At 40.6% G+C, this 14,777-nt stretch overlaps 1 long non-coding RNA gene across 1 annotated transcript in view; it reads left to right on the top strand.

Annotated features, from left to right (window-relative positions):
* The window catches only part of LOC128314014 (uncharacterized), a 271,881-nt gene that overhangs the window by 103,868 nt on the left and 153,236 nt on the right, over positions 1-14,777 (top strand). Inside the window, exon 4 of the long non-coding RNA XR_008295299.1 lies at positions 11,665-11,841. This is a non-coding gene — a long non-coding RNA (uncharacterized LOC128314014). The remainder of the gene's footprint in view (positions 1-11,664; positions 11,842-14,777) is intronic.

Consider the following 14,777-nt stretch of genomic DNA (forward strand, 5'->3'; position numbering starts at 1 on the left):
TGGCCTTTGGGGTCTGGGTAAAAGTGCCTCCTGTCTACTTTCTGTGAACTGCACGGCCAGGTCAGCATAAACCGGCACTATCCAGGGTTCGAATAGCTTCATAAAGTGTTCATAAGGATCTCCCTGAAAGGAGATTCCTTGAACTTTTCTTGGCACCTTTTCAGTGTTCAATAAATTTTCTCTCATCCTACCCTTCAGTGGCCTTTCCACAGTGCTGAAAACAAATACTGAGAGGTTAAAAGCTGGTTAAGAACTTCTCTGGTTCACAACAAACATTTATTGTGTAAGTCATCATATGGATGATTGACATATCTCACTAAGATTCATGGAGGGCTTTTTGTTTTTTTTTTAAATTTTTTTTTTCTCAACGTTTATTTATTTTTGGGACAGAGAGAGACAGAGCATGAACAGGGGAGGGGCAGAGAGAGAGGGAGACACAGAATCGGAAACAGGCTCCAGGCTCTGAGCCATCAGCCCAGAGGCCTGATGCGGGGCTCGAACTCACAGACCGCGAGATCGTGACCTGGCTGAAGTCGGACACTTAACCGACTGCGCCACCCAGGCGCCCCCATGGAGGGCTTTTTGAATTAGAGAAGAGCTTGATACCTCCAAATATTAAATATATTTATTTACCCAATATAGTTTACACAGCACAGTTTGAAGCATATGAGTGGAGGGATTGTAGTGAGGTAAGTAAAATTCAGCTCATGCAAGTGAACTTGTTTTTGTTAACTGAAACAGTCAAGATGGGGCTTTACTCTATGTCTATGCCTATGCTTCACTGTTCCTTGGAAAACTGGGGCATAGCTGGACATCAAGAAGAGAGAAATCAATGCAGACTCCAGCTTCTATATCTACAGAGTCCCCAAGGGCAAGACTTCATCTTGTTCATAATCACAGAGGCTGACACTTACCAGGTGCTTAATAGATGCTGGATAGGGAATTATAGAAGGAACTGAAGCAAAGGGATGTTAGTGAAAAGTGCAATTAGTGGGGCCTGGTGTTTCAGTGGTGCTCATCGATGAGGAAGGTGATTAAATATTAACTTGTATTCTGTTTTAAATACAGAGAAAACATTTTCATGTTTCTTTGACTTTAGATTTTTCATGTGTGAGTTAGAGAGTTGGAGAGTTGGATCAGATAATACCAAAGGTCCTACCACATCTAGCATGCCAAGAATCTATTCCCAATTACTGTACCCAGAGAGTACTATATTTGTACCTTAGTCAATAAATACTGAGTACCCATTAGCTTGGCTCACTCTATTAGCTTGTTGGGGATATGGAATAAATGTACTATGGTCTCTACCCTTAGGAGTTAGAAAGAAAAAAATATCACATAAAATGCAATGAGAAAACAGTTTATTGTTCAACTGTTGCCTCTAAAGATGGCTTCATGAGTGAGGAGTCTTGGAGAATGAGGCTAACTTGGGAGAGGCTAACCAGTGAGAACCAATGGACATGTTTGGAGACTCTGAGAATATGGACATAATTTTAGAATGGGAAGTAGAGAGAAATACATTCGGATAGATAGACTAAAAGCATATTCTAAAGACTGAAGGAAAGTAGAAGGTAGCAAAGGTCTTAGAGATACATTATCATTGTCCTCATCTTACCAGGCTTCTGATTAAGCTTCTGATTAAGTTATATAATGGGTCATCCTTCTGGAAATGCTCTCTACTCTTAGCTTCCATAGACCACACATTTTTTTACTTTCCTTCTATCTCACTGGTCTCCTCAGTCTCCTTTGCAAGCTCATCTTCCTCTATCCAATCTCTAAGTATTGGAGGCCCTCAGGGTCCAGTCCTTGGCTCTCTTCTCTATCTACTGTACTCGAGTTAATCTAGCTTCATAACTTTAAATGCCATCTGCATGGAGGTAACTAACTCCCCAATACATATCTCTGACCTCATCTTACCCCTTGGGCTCCTCAGACTCATATTTCCAGCTGCATACTTGACATCTCCACTTAGATACCCCACAGGACCCCCCCCCCCTTACATATTAATCACTCCTGCTTCCATATTGATCACTCCCCATTGTGGCTGAGGCTGCTGGTGTCTACCACCATCCTTTTGACTCTTTTTTCTTTAGTAAAATAACTTTCCAATTTTAGCTTAACATACGGCTGTCCAGCCAAAGGCTCTATTTTATGTTCTCCATTTCAGTTAGGTGTGGTCATGTCACTGGCTCTCACCAATGAGATGTCAACAGAAGTGAGGTGTGCCACTTCCAGTTGGTGGCTCCAAAACTGTGCTTTCCTGGTGGGCTGGCAGGCAGTTGGGAAAGCTGAAGGCAGAACAGCTAACTTAGATCCAGAAACAGAAACATTGCATTTAGGATAGCTAAGCTATGCTACCAACCATGGACTCTCTACCTATGGCTTATTATGTGAGAGAGAAATTATTCCATATTCTTTCAGCCACTATGCTCAGGAACCATTTTGTATAGCAGCTTACATTGTATCCCTAACCAATCTACCCAATCTTCCCCATCTCAACAAGTGCTATCTTCATGTACCTAATTTCCTGAGCCAGAAGCCTGTTGATGCCTCATTTTTCTTCAAATCCAATTTATCAGTAAATCCTATTGGTTGTACCTAAAAAATCATATCTCAGATCCATCCACAACCCAAATTCATTCATAGCTACTACCTTACCTCCAAAGTGATCACCTCGTTTTGGGTTTGGCCCCATATAGCCTGAAGCCAAGGTGTCAACAGAACCAAGTCTCTAGGGGTGGATCCTTCCTTGCCTCTTCCAGCTTCTAGTGGTTGCCAGAAATCCTTGGAGTTCTGTGGTTTGTGGCAGCATCACTTGAATCCTGCCTCTGTTGCCCCCTGGCACCCTCCCTGCATGTCTTCTCTGTGTCTCTTTCTTCCTCCTCCTCCTCCTCCTCCTCCTTCTTCTTTTTCTGCTGCTGCTGCTTCTGCTTCTTCTCTTCCTCCTCCTCCTCCTTCTCCTCCTTTTAATATTTATTTACTTATTTTGTGATAAAGCAAGAGAGAGAGAGAGAGAGAGAGAGAACTCCAAGCAGACTCCGCACTGTCAGCGCAGAGCCCAACTCGGAACTCAGACTCACAAGCCGTGATATCATGACTTGAGCGGAAATCAAGAGTTACACGCTTAACCGACTGAGCCACCCAAGCGCCCCTCTGTGTTTCTCTTCTTATAAGGACAGCAGTCATATTAGATTTATGGCTTACCTAATTCCAGTATGGCTTCACTTTAATTATGTCCACAAAGACTCTGTTTTCAAATAAGATCACACTCTGAGGATCCAGTTAGACACGAGGTTTTTTTGGAGGGGTGCGGGGCACTATTCAACCCAGTGTTCTGGAGGTTTAAGGAAACCAGTTTGCAATATTCCAGGTAGGAGGTAAAAAAAAGGCCTGACCTATGTTGCATTGAGAATCAAGTGGAAAGTATAACGCCTAATGACAATTGGTCATGATTAAGAAATGATAGACCATAGAATTTTAGGCATGGAAGAGACCTTAGAGGCCTCAAATCTAGTGATTTTCAAGTTAAGCTTCTTATATCCTTCAAATAAGGTACCTCAAGGGTAGCTAGAAAGTCGGGCAGAGGGGCATAAGTAAGGTTTTCCAGGCCAACCACCCCTTGTATAATCAGAACAATTACAGCTTTATGTTTTAGATGTTTGTCCACAGAAGATTTTGTTTGAACATTGATTTTGTTATAAATCTCTTCTAAATCTCTCATTTCACTCATCGGGAAATTGCAGCCAATTAAAGAACAAGACAGTGATTCAGAAGTAAATTGCATAGTGTGGACTGTTGGATTTAAGAATGTGGGGAGAAGCCAACCAGAGCGGTACAGGAAATTTACATGAAAGAGAAGAGGTTTAAACCTATTCACCACATTTGTGAAATGCAATGAGAAAACAAAGTTCAATTGTCTTTGTTCCTATAAACTATAGTTCTTTTGGACAGAGATGTGGAATTGGCCCTGTTCCTGGAGCAGGGACACAGGACATAGTAGAAGGAGCCAGGAGATCTGAGTATAATTCTGTCCTGACCACATCAGTGAGCAACAGACTGGACACAGGGACGAAGGGGAGGGAAGTGACATCCAGATTTCATAAGTAAATAATAAGGAGATAGGATGGTATGCAAATGGGGAAAGGTGGTTTGGACAGAGATCTAGTTTATAGAGGACCATTTTTTTTTTTTTAATTTTTGGACATATTAGGTTTGAAGTGACACCGGAAAACTAAAATTTTGGCAAGTAAACCTGTGTCTATTTGTAGTGCCCATGACTTTCATTTCGATGATGGACAAGGTAGTGTCTCCTATTCCATGCTGTGGAATAGTGCTTTCCCAAGGGGCCTGTTTTGGGATGCACATTGTAGAGGTTAAAGAAATGGTAACCTGTGACTAGGACCATCATCTCTCACCTGGACCGTGTACATACTCTCTGGCTAAGTGGTCTTCCCAAATCAATTCAGTCTTATTTTAATTTTTTTTCCACATTGCTGTCAGTTATTTCAAAACACAAAGCTGAATGTGTTATCCATTCCTGCTTTAAAACACTTTTCATTGCTCTTAGAGCAAAGATCAAAGTCCTTGATGTGCCTTATGACATGTGCTTATTCAGGTGGGTCTGACCTCTGCCTTGACTTCCTAGCCTCATGTGGCACCACCTTTCCCCCTGGCCTTGGAAATCTAGCCACACTTAGTTTTGCTGACTTCTTCCTGCCCCGGGGCCCTTGTATTTGTCCTTCATGCTGTCCTTTCCTGTACCTTAAACTCTCTCCAAACACACATTCATCATTAAGATGCCAGCAAAGTCAACACGTCTTAGGGATTTTTTCCCTGATCTAAGTCTAAGTCAGTTTAGATCAGATTCCTTTGTTTCTTTCAGAGCACTAAGCTCAGTTCATAAATATGCACTTTTTGCCTTTGGATATTTGTTTACTGTTTACTTCTCTTACTCTAGGTCCATAGAGCAGGGGCTATGTATGCCTTGCTATGCTTAGCACCTAGCATAGCACCTGGCATGTAATAATGGAATGAATGAATGAATGAATGAATGAATGAATGAATGAATAAAAGCCATAATCCAAATATTTGACTTTTTTAGATTCCAGACTCTAATGTTGAATTCTAAAGCACAACTTTTTTGGGGAGGGGGGTGGCAAATATTGCTTTTGGCTATAGTATTATATCACACTTTAAGAAAAATTTAAAATTTAGATCTTCCCACTATATAAGTATTTGGCAAGTTATATTGAGTATTAAAAATACATTTCCTTAAAGACCTTGATTTGGGTTATTAAAGCACTTGCTGAGAGATATTCTTATGTTTTAAGAGTAAAGAGATTGCTTGACTTCAAAAAAAACCAAAAACCTCTCTAGAAAATCAGGTTACTGCTTTGTCTTTTGAGAGCTGCAGTAGCCATGGAGGTGCTGCTCCGAACTCCCTTGAAGAAAGAACTTGCCTAGAGCCTGATGAGTTGACAGTCTCTAGCTGTGAGTGCCTTCAGGCCACAACCAAGCTTCCTAGCAGAGGCCACTATGCTGGCTCTTCCCAGGCAGCCCCCAGAAAATGATTGAGCTTGGTTGGAATGCCAGGACCTGGCCATTTCTGCCCTTTTTTGCTTCTCTACTGGTGCCCTTTCCCCTGGAACTCCCAGTTGGGTTGGCCAAATGGGTTGGCAAATTGGTTTGCTGAGTCTGCATTGTGGTTGGAGGCTCTCTTTTCCCAATACTGCTTCCTCTCTAAGATCACAGTCTGAAGGCTTTCTCTTCCCCATTTCCTTCCTTTCCCTTTGATGTTTCCTGAGCTATCCCCTCCAGTAGACCTGTTGCGTTCCTAATACTCTCAGCATCTGCTTCCCAAAACATCCATCCAACATAGGAGGCTTCTAGTAATTTAATGATATAAGATGAAAATGTTAGGATTTCATTTATCTTCATTTTTAAATTTTCTTTTCCTAGCTATTCTCTCTGAAGATTTTTAGTAGCTCAATGTATAAGGCCTACTTCTGAAATGAAGAATAATTCCAGAAGAAAGATAATTCTTGTTTCTAGTCTGTAAACTCCATGAGACCTGAGATTTGTTTGTTTCTGTCATATCCCAACACTTGACATGTAGCAGATGCTCTATGAATATTTGTTGAATGATTGAATATATACCTTAAGAACCACTTTTTGTTTATATTAAATGGAAGAGACAAGAATAAGATATACTGTAATAGCATTTTAGATACAGGTTGTATTAGTTGGGTAGAGCTGCCCTAACAAAGAGCCACAGACTGGGTGGCTAAAGCAACAGATTAATTTTCTTACAGTTCTGAAGGCTAGAAGTCTGAAATCAAGGTGTCAGCAGGATTAGTTTCTTCTGAGGTCTCTCTTGTTAACTGTAAATGGCCATCTTCTTTCTGTGTTTTTACATGGCCTTCCCTCTGTGAGGATCTGTGTCTTAATTTCTTCATAAAGACGCCAGTCATGGATTAGGGCCCACAAAGACCTGATTTTAACTCAGTTACCTCTTTTTTTTTTTTTTTGATGTTTATTTATTTTTGAGAGAAAGAGAGAGAGAGAAAGTGCCAGTGGGGGGTGGGGGGTGAGGGGGCAGATAGCGGGAGACAGAGAATCCCAAGCAGGCTCTGTGCTGACTGCAGACAGCCCAGTGTGGGCCTCGAACTCATGAATTGTGAGATCATAACCTGAGCCGAAGTCAGATGCTCCGCTGACTGAGCCACCCAGCCGCCCCTAACTCAGTTACCTCTGTAAAGACCCCATTTCCAAATGCAGCCACATTCTGAGGTACTGAGAGTTAGCACTTCAACATAGGAATTTTGAGGGATACAATTTAGCCCATAACAGAGGCCCATAAAAACATGCCAATAAGGAACCCTGGTTTAAGATGTTTTACTTTGTGCAGCGCCTGGAAGGCTCAGTCGGTTAAGTGTCCGACTTCGGGTCAGGTCATGATCTCACGGTTGGTGAGTTCGAGCCCCGAATCGGTTCTGTGCTGACAGCTTGGAGCCTGGAGCCTGCTTCGGATTCTGTGTCCCCTTCTATCTCTGCCCCTCCCCAACTTGTGCTCTGTCTCTCTCTGTCTCTCAAAAATAAATGTCAAAAAAAATTTTTAAGATGTTTTACTTTGTGTTGGGTGCAGATAGAAATAGAAATAAAATACAATAAAATAATACGAAAAATAAAAATTATATGAAACAAGGCAAATGTCTGATTTACAGCCAAAGAGTTATATAGGTATATCTAAAAATCAGACAATAAAGTATGAGGCTAACCTTCTTGAGTAATTCCTGGGTGGACTTGTATGCTTGACCAAGTAAATCACCCATCATAAAAAAGAAACAAATTACAATTCGTAAATGACCATATGATTGAAACTACCAATGGAAATTTCTTTACTGTGTGGACTTAAAATCTAAATCTAATCAGATAGTATTTTTCTCACTAAAACACATATTTTTTGAAGAGAGTTTATATTCATGGTAGGACAGTTTGTTTCCCAGAATAATACAAATTATGAGATTATTACTTATTAAAACATTAATTTGATTTTAACCACAGGAAAAATGTTATTTTTTCCTTTCCAGTCCCTGTTATCCGCCTGATTCCTGAGCCTATCAAAGTAATAAAATAACGGACGTGGGGTATGCCCTCCACAAAAGTGAACATTGGTCTTTTTCTGCTGGCATTTCTTACCTCTGAAACTTGCATTATGTTACATGCTGTAAACCACCATTGTTGTGTGCTGCTATATTTTGGGGACTTATTAGAATGAAGGAAGTTCTTCCCTAACATGACATTTCCTTTCTAATACAATACAAAAATGGAGTATTTAGGGTTGACCACTTATACATTGTTCCCATTTCAGGCCCCACGGTACTGCCGTCATGTATGAATGCCTAACCCTTTTAGAGATTTCCTTTAAGGTTTTCTGGTATGTTTACTTTCCTGTGGGTTATGAAAGACCTGACCTCTCTGGGAGAAGTCTTTTGAGAAACCCCAGATGCATATCACCTCTATGAGGTCCTTAACTGGCCAGCCTTGTAAAGATGGTGACATGACTGTGTATTGATTTGAGACTGCTTCACTCATCATAAACCCAGTCTGGCCTGTGACTACCATTCTCCTCTATTTGTGGAATTCTCTAGAACCCTTCCATGAGATCATGACTGTCAGTTCAGGAACACTGGATTATATCCAAGTCTCTATCAGGAATATAATATTAAGATTTCTACTGCTAGTGAATTCTACTACTAGAATCTAAATACCTTGAGGGTAATGTACACGTCTGATTTGTTAAAAAATGTAAAACTGTTAAAAGATAAACTGAGGCATAGTAAAAAGTTTTAAGAGTTTCTTTGAGCAAAAATTGATCAGAATACGGTAGCATCAAACCAGAAGTGGTTAGGGGCGCTCCTTGATAGGAGCTGGGAGAAAGACTTACATAGAAAAGATGCAGAAGTAAAGAAAGGAAGTCATTTGATTGACTATACCTTAAAGCCTGTTGGATATTTGTGATTGCTTGTCCTTAGCATTTTGATTTTGTAACCTTGAGCATTTACGCAGGCTTAGATTTTGATTTGCTTAAGTAGGCTAGCTACCCTGGTGGCTTAGAGCCACCTCAGTATACCGGCCTTCTCCTTTAATTAGTTTGACACTACAAATGCCAAGTTCACTTCAGGTCAACAATCATTTATTTAGCACCTACTTGGGCCCTGAGCTGATTAAAAAAAAAAAAAGGAACAGACTGGGTTCCTATCTTGGAGTGTTTATAGCCTAGGAAGGAGCTTGTACACTTCCTTCTTCCCTGCCCTATACCTTTTAAAACAAACTGATTGTCTTTTCATTATTCATTACAGTAAGTTTGGAAAATACAGAGAAACCAAGATTTAAAAACCAACCAAAAAGCCTATGACTTAACTACTGCTAATGACATTTTAATTTATCTTTTTTTAATGTGCATAGACTTTTCAAAATATTTATAATCAGACATCATGCACAATTTTACTTCTTTCATTTCACACATCATAAACATTTTCCAGTGGCCTGTGTAAACGTGATTTAAGAAGCTACATTATATTCCAGTGAGTGGATTCACCATAGCTTCCTTAATCCTAATTTTGCTGCCAGATATTTATTCAATCTCCTGCCTTTTTTAGAATTCTAAGTGCAAAACTCAACTTTGTGCACAAAATATTTTTAATATTTAGGATTGTTTCCTAAAATTAAGTGTCCAGAAATGGACTCTCTGTGTCAGAGGGAATGAGCAGCACAGCTTCTGGAGCATGTGGCAGTGACTTTGGGAGGGTCTGGTCCATTTGCACCTGACCAGTAGCACTTTATGATGCCTGACTCACAGCATCCTTACACTTGAGACACTGTTACTCTGAAAATGTTTGCTAGTGTGATAATGAAAAGTATTGTGTTGTTTTGATTTTTATTTATTTGGTTGCCAGTGAGGTTGAACATTTCCTCATATTTTTGTTTATCTGTTTTATTTCCTCTTTCATAAATTGGCACTTTATGTCCTTTCTCATTTTATTTATTATTTCTCACACATCTCTCTCTCTCTCACTTTTCAGTCCATACTGATAGAATTTTGGCTTAGCAGGGATTTTTTCCCCCCAAAGCCACTTTAGCCAGTTTAGCTTGTCTTCTTTCACTCTGGACCATGGTGACTGACCAGTCATTTTTGTATTGTCATGCACATAGAACAGATAACCCACTTTAAAACAGAAAGTACTTTAAAGTTGCTTCAGCTTCTTGGAGTTTTCTGAGGCAGAAGTTGGGCTTCTCATCTTGGAAAGAATGTTCTATAAAGTAAGGAAGTTCAATTGGGGACATGTTTAGTAAGCGACATAATAGTGGCAGCCACTTGGAGATTCGTTCTGACATTCCCACAAGGCACCTGAAGGCTAAAAGGGAATAACAGAATTATCCTCACTTCCCCAAAAGCTGGGGTGAGGTCCAAAAATGCTTTCTGCACCATTGATTTTTCTTGGGCTTTTGTGGCTCAGCTTGTGGCTATGAAACACTATTCATTGCTGTGGATTATGGCTTTTTCTTTTGTTCTATTTACAAACTGGCAAGCTGCTGCCAAAAGTTGTGACTGGTAATTATCATTTTTGGAGGAGCACAGCCTGTGCTCACGAGAAAGGTTAGTCAGCACCCCACTAGGTTTTATTGGTGGGATGTCGTCGTTCTAACTATAGGGAGTTCTAAAAGGAGATGCCACCTTCACCTGCACTCTGGGAGATGAGAGTGGTAGAGGACAAAAGTGGATACAAAGGCAATTCTGCTATCACAGACCTTTCTTTCCTAAATAATAGACCTAGTAAGATAGCAGAATCTTGCCAACCAGTATGGCACAAAGCAGCACACAGACCCATTTTAGGTCCCACCTATGAAAGCATTTTGTGAATGGTAAAGAGCTTTACAAGTGGTAGGTGTCTTATTTTTGCAAATAGTTGAACCTCACTGGTTCATTGGGTTTCTTCTTGGTTCCTTAAACTTAAAAAGTAAACTTTCCTATATTCAGAGTTTCACTTATTCATTCATGTTTATTGAATTTCTACTATATTTTAAGCGTTGTTTAGACCAGGGGTCAGCAAACTGTAACCCTCAGGTCAAATTTGACCTGCCACCTATATTTTTCATAGCCTGAGATCAAAGAATGGTTTTTACATTTTTATAAAATTATAAAGGAAGAATAATATTTTATGATACTTAAAAATCATATGAAATTCAAATTTCAGTGTCCACAAGTAAAGTTTTATTGGAACACAGCTACACCCATTCATTTATGTATTGTTTCTGGATGCTTTCCTGCTACAATGGCAGAGTTGGGTAATTATGACAGAAACTGTATGGCCTGCTGAGGCTAATATATTTACTACCTGGCCCTTTACGGAAAGAGCTTTCCACTTCTGCTCTAGACATTGGAGTTACAGCTATAAACAAGATAGACATTATTCTTGCATCTATGTATATATCATTACCTTAAAGATGGTCCCAGCGGGACTCACACTTGATCCTGGCTTTAGAAACATCAGTTCTTTTTTTTTTTTAATTTATTTTTTAATTTATTTTGAGAAAGATAGAGAGCAAGTGGGGGAGGGGCAGAGAGAGAAGGAGACAAAATCTCAAGCAGGCTCCACACTGCCAGTGCAGAGCCAGATGCAAGGCTTCAACTCATGAACCATGAGATCATGACCTGAGGCAAAACCAAGGGTTGGATGCCCAACCAACTGAGCCACCCAGGCACCCCTATAAATATTGGTTCTCACCAACTGAGCTAACCTTATATAATTTTAGCCAACATTGGCACAACCTTATGGCATCTGATTATTTTTTCATCAAATCAAATGAAATCTATGAATTAACTCTGTTAGACTGCAAAGGTCTCTGCACTTAAGACATTAAAGTAGTTAAGGAGCAAAATTTATTTTAAAAATGAAACAAGAATAATGGCAATGACACACAATAGCTGCTTTTAACTTTTCAAAAGCCTTTTATTTGTGCCAGCTTATATGCGACAGACTTCATGTGCTAAGAATTTGGGATGGAAAAGCTCACTTTGGACTGATAGAGACTGAGTAGGCTTGCCAGAGGAAGTAGGATGTGGCCCAGAATGATGGTCTTGATTTCCTTCTTCAATTCCAGCGCCTAACAAGTTGTCTCCTGTGGACAGATGGCCAAGGAACTGCCTTTAGGGCTCTTTCCCATATCCGATGGTTTGGCAGAATTTCTGCTCTTATCTTCATGACGTGAACAGACAGCCACCATTGAACTGGTGAAACAGGAAGACCAGGATTGGAAGCTTCTCAACCAGCTTTCGAGGTGGGCAGGGGTCTGCTTTTCCCTAAATGGGGAATCAGTGGAAGCAAGACTGGGAGTGAGAGGGTATTAAGTAATAGAAAAATTGGGTGGGTGGGTGGAAACTTTGAGATCTTAAAATGTAAGGCAGTTTGGAAAGTCTGAAAGTCCTTTAGCTAACTTAGCAGTGTATCTAGAACACGAAAGGATTACATTGTCTACTATACTGTGAGCAGCTTTCATACCTGCCTGGCCCAGGGTGTTGTTCAATAAATTATTCAATTAAAGAATGTCTGGGACGCCTGGGTGGCTCATTCAGTTAAGCATCCTACTTTGGGTCAGGTCATGATCTCACGGTTTGTGGGTTTGAGCCCCACATCAGCCTCTGTGCTGACAACTCAGAGCCTGGAGCCTGCTTCACATTCTGTGTCTCCCTCTCTCTCTGCCCCTCCCTTGCTCATGCTCTCTGTCTCCTAAAAATAAACATTAAAAAAAAATTAAAAAAAAAAAAGGAGAAGAATGCCTGGAAGGGGCTCCTGGGTAGCTCAGCCCCCTAAGCGTCCAAGTCTTGATTTTGGCTTAGGTCATGATTTCATGGTTTGTGAGATCGAGCCCTGTATTAGGCTGTTCTTTGACAGCATGGAGCCTGCTTGGGATTCTCTCTCTCCCTCTCTCTCTACCCCTCCCCTGCTTGCGCATGCACATGCGTTTTCTCTCTCTTTTTAAAAAAATTTTTTTTAACATTTATTCATTTTTGAGAGACAGAGAGAGACAGAGTGCAAGCAGGGGAGGGGCAGAGAGAGAGGGAGACACAGAATCAGAAGCAGGCTCCAGGCTCTGAGCTGTCAGCACAGAGCCTGACAGGGGGCTCAAACTCACGAACCGCGAGATCATGACCTGGGCTGAAGTCAGATGCCCAACCAACTGAGCCACCCAGGCGCCCCCCTCTCTCTCTCTTAAAATAAGTGCATAAACGGTAAAAAAAAATGCTTAATTTGTAAAAAAAAAAAAAAAACCTGAAAAAATGAGCGAAGGAGGTCAAGTCATATGCAAGCATTAATCAGAATGCTTACAGTGTGGTGTGCTCTTAGGAATAGAAATTCATGGCTGTTCATTCATTTGTTCATTCAATAAATATTTATTGAGCTCCTATTTATTGCCAGGCACTTAACCCCATTTTACTTCAGTGTCTAATAGTGAAAATCTTTGTAAAATATCAGTGTCTGCTTTGTTGCTTTACAAAGTACAATCACGCAAGTGTCTGTGATTGAACCCTGAAGAGGATTGAAGAGCATAGAATATATTTTTGACCTCATGGTTATTCTCCTGGCTAACATGATGGAAAATGACAAAGTTACTGTAGTGCTTAAGAAGGTACACTGTGGTGTCAGACTGCCTGTGTTCAAATTTAGGCTTTCCCACTCATACATTTGTGATGTTGGATAAATTTTGCCTTGGTTTCTCCATCTGTAAATAGTCAAATAATAATACCTACTGCATAGGGCGGTTGTGAAGATCAAATAATCAAAGTACCTTGGCGTATAGGAAGCCCTCAAGATGTATGGTGACTGTTTTTGTTATTACACAGAAGTCAACCTAGAAAAGATAGCGGCATTTGGATTGAATATGTTGAGTACTTGAGGATGTGCCCCAGAACGTGGTGGTTCTGCTTCAGTGACATTGATAGTATACATAGGAGAAAGGACATAACTCCTTTCTTGTAGCTTAACTTCTTTGAGGGTGTTCTTGCCTGAAAATGGAGAGAGTAATATCTAACTGGTAGGACTCTTCTGAGGAGCATATGGATGAGGGTGCCTGGAATTCAGTTAGCTCTCAATAAACATTACTTTCCTTCTGACAGAGTCAAATAGGAGGAAGTAATTCCCTTTAATTAAGAGTGTTGATGAGGTGGGTTCTAGTTAATTGAACTGTAATATGTAAATCAATTTAATCATGCACTGGCTCTACCAGATAAACATCCAGCACCTGGCTATGGTTTGGTTGAGCACCTCTATTTGTTTGATTTTGAAAAATTCTTCCCCCCTTCTGTGGCTTCTTAACACTGTGGAACCCTCCACTCAAGCTGCAAACAGTTTGCCTTTTCAGTTGAAAGAAGGATTTTCGGAAGGTTTCAGATTTTAATTGTTGGACTTAATAGGATTGATTTAAATTAATCCAAGTCATTTGCAGACAATGAAACAATGGCCTGGTACCTCATCACTCCTTGTTTATTTTCTAAGTAAAAGGAGAAAAGTGGGAAGTGTTCTAAATGGAGTCACAGGCTGTGGTGAGGATTAAGTGAGTAAACACTGTGGTCTTTGGGGAGACAGATATTGGGTGCAAGCTGGAGAATCTGCAGCAGTCACCCTCTGCCATTTATTGCCCTTTGTGGGATAACTTCCTAGCATAGCATGAGAGAAGAAGACCAACAGAAGTAAAGGTGGAAGAGAATGGTGTGTGTGGAGTAAGGAGGAATGAGAACACACTGAAGGGAGACCCAGTAGAGGGGCTGAAGGGAGGCTCTGGAACTCTGCCCATTGATAATTTCATGGGATTACACTGCTTGGATATATCCTTTTTTTCATAATTATTATCATCCCATGGCCCTCATCTTGAAAAAGCATTCTCAGTCTTGAGCACTATTGGACACTTTGGGCTGAAAAACTGTAGAATGTTTTGCAGCATCCCTGGCCCTTACCCACTAGATGCCAGTAGCAATTTACCTACCCACCTGCCCACACATCCCAGTATAATAACTCAAAATGTTTCCAGAGTTTACCAAGTATTTCCTGGGGGGGGGGGGGAATCCCCCCCCCCCCAGGTGAGAGCTACTGCTTTGAAAGGATTCATTTCAACATTTCTCGTAGTCTGTGCTCATAGAAAGGTCATTTCTCTGGCTAACTTTTGGATCTCCAGCACTGACTGGCTAAGCTACATTGACAGCCAAGTAAAGACCTCCT

This window comes from Acinonyx jubatus, chromosome C1 (assembly GCF_027475565.1).
Source record: "Acinonyx jubatus isolate Ajub_Pintada_27869175 chromosome C1, VMU_Ajub_asm_v1.0, whole genome shotgun sequence".
Classification (NCBI taxonomy): Eukaryota; Metazoa; Chordata; class Mammalia; order Carnivora; family Felidae; genus Acinonyx; species Acinonyx jubatus.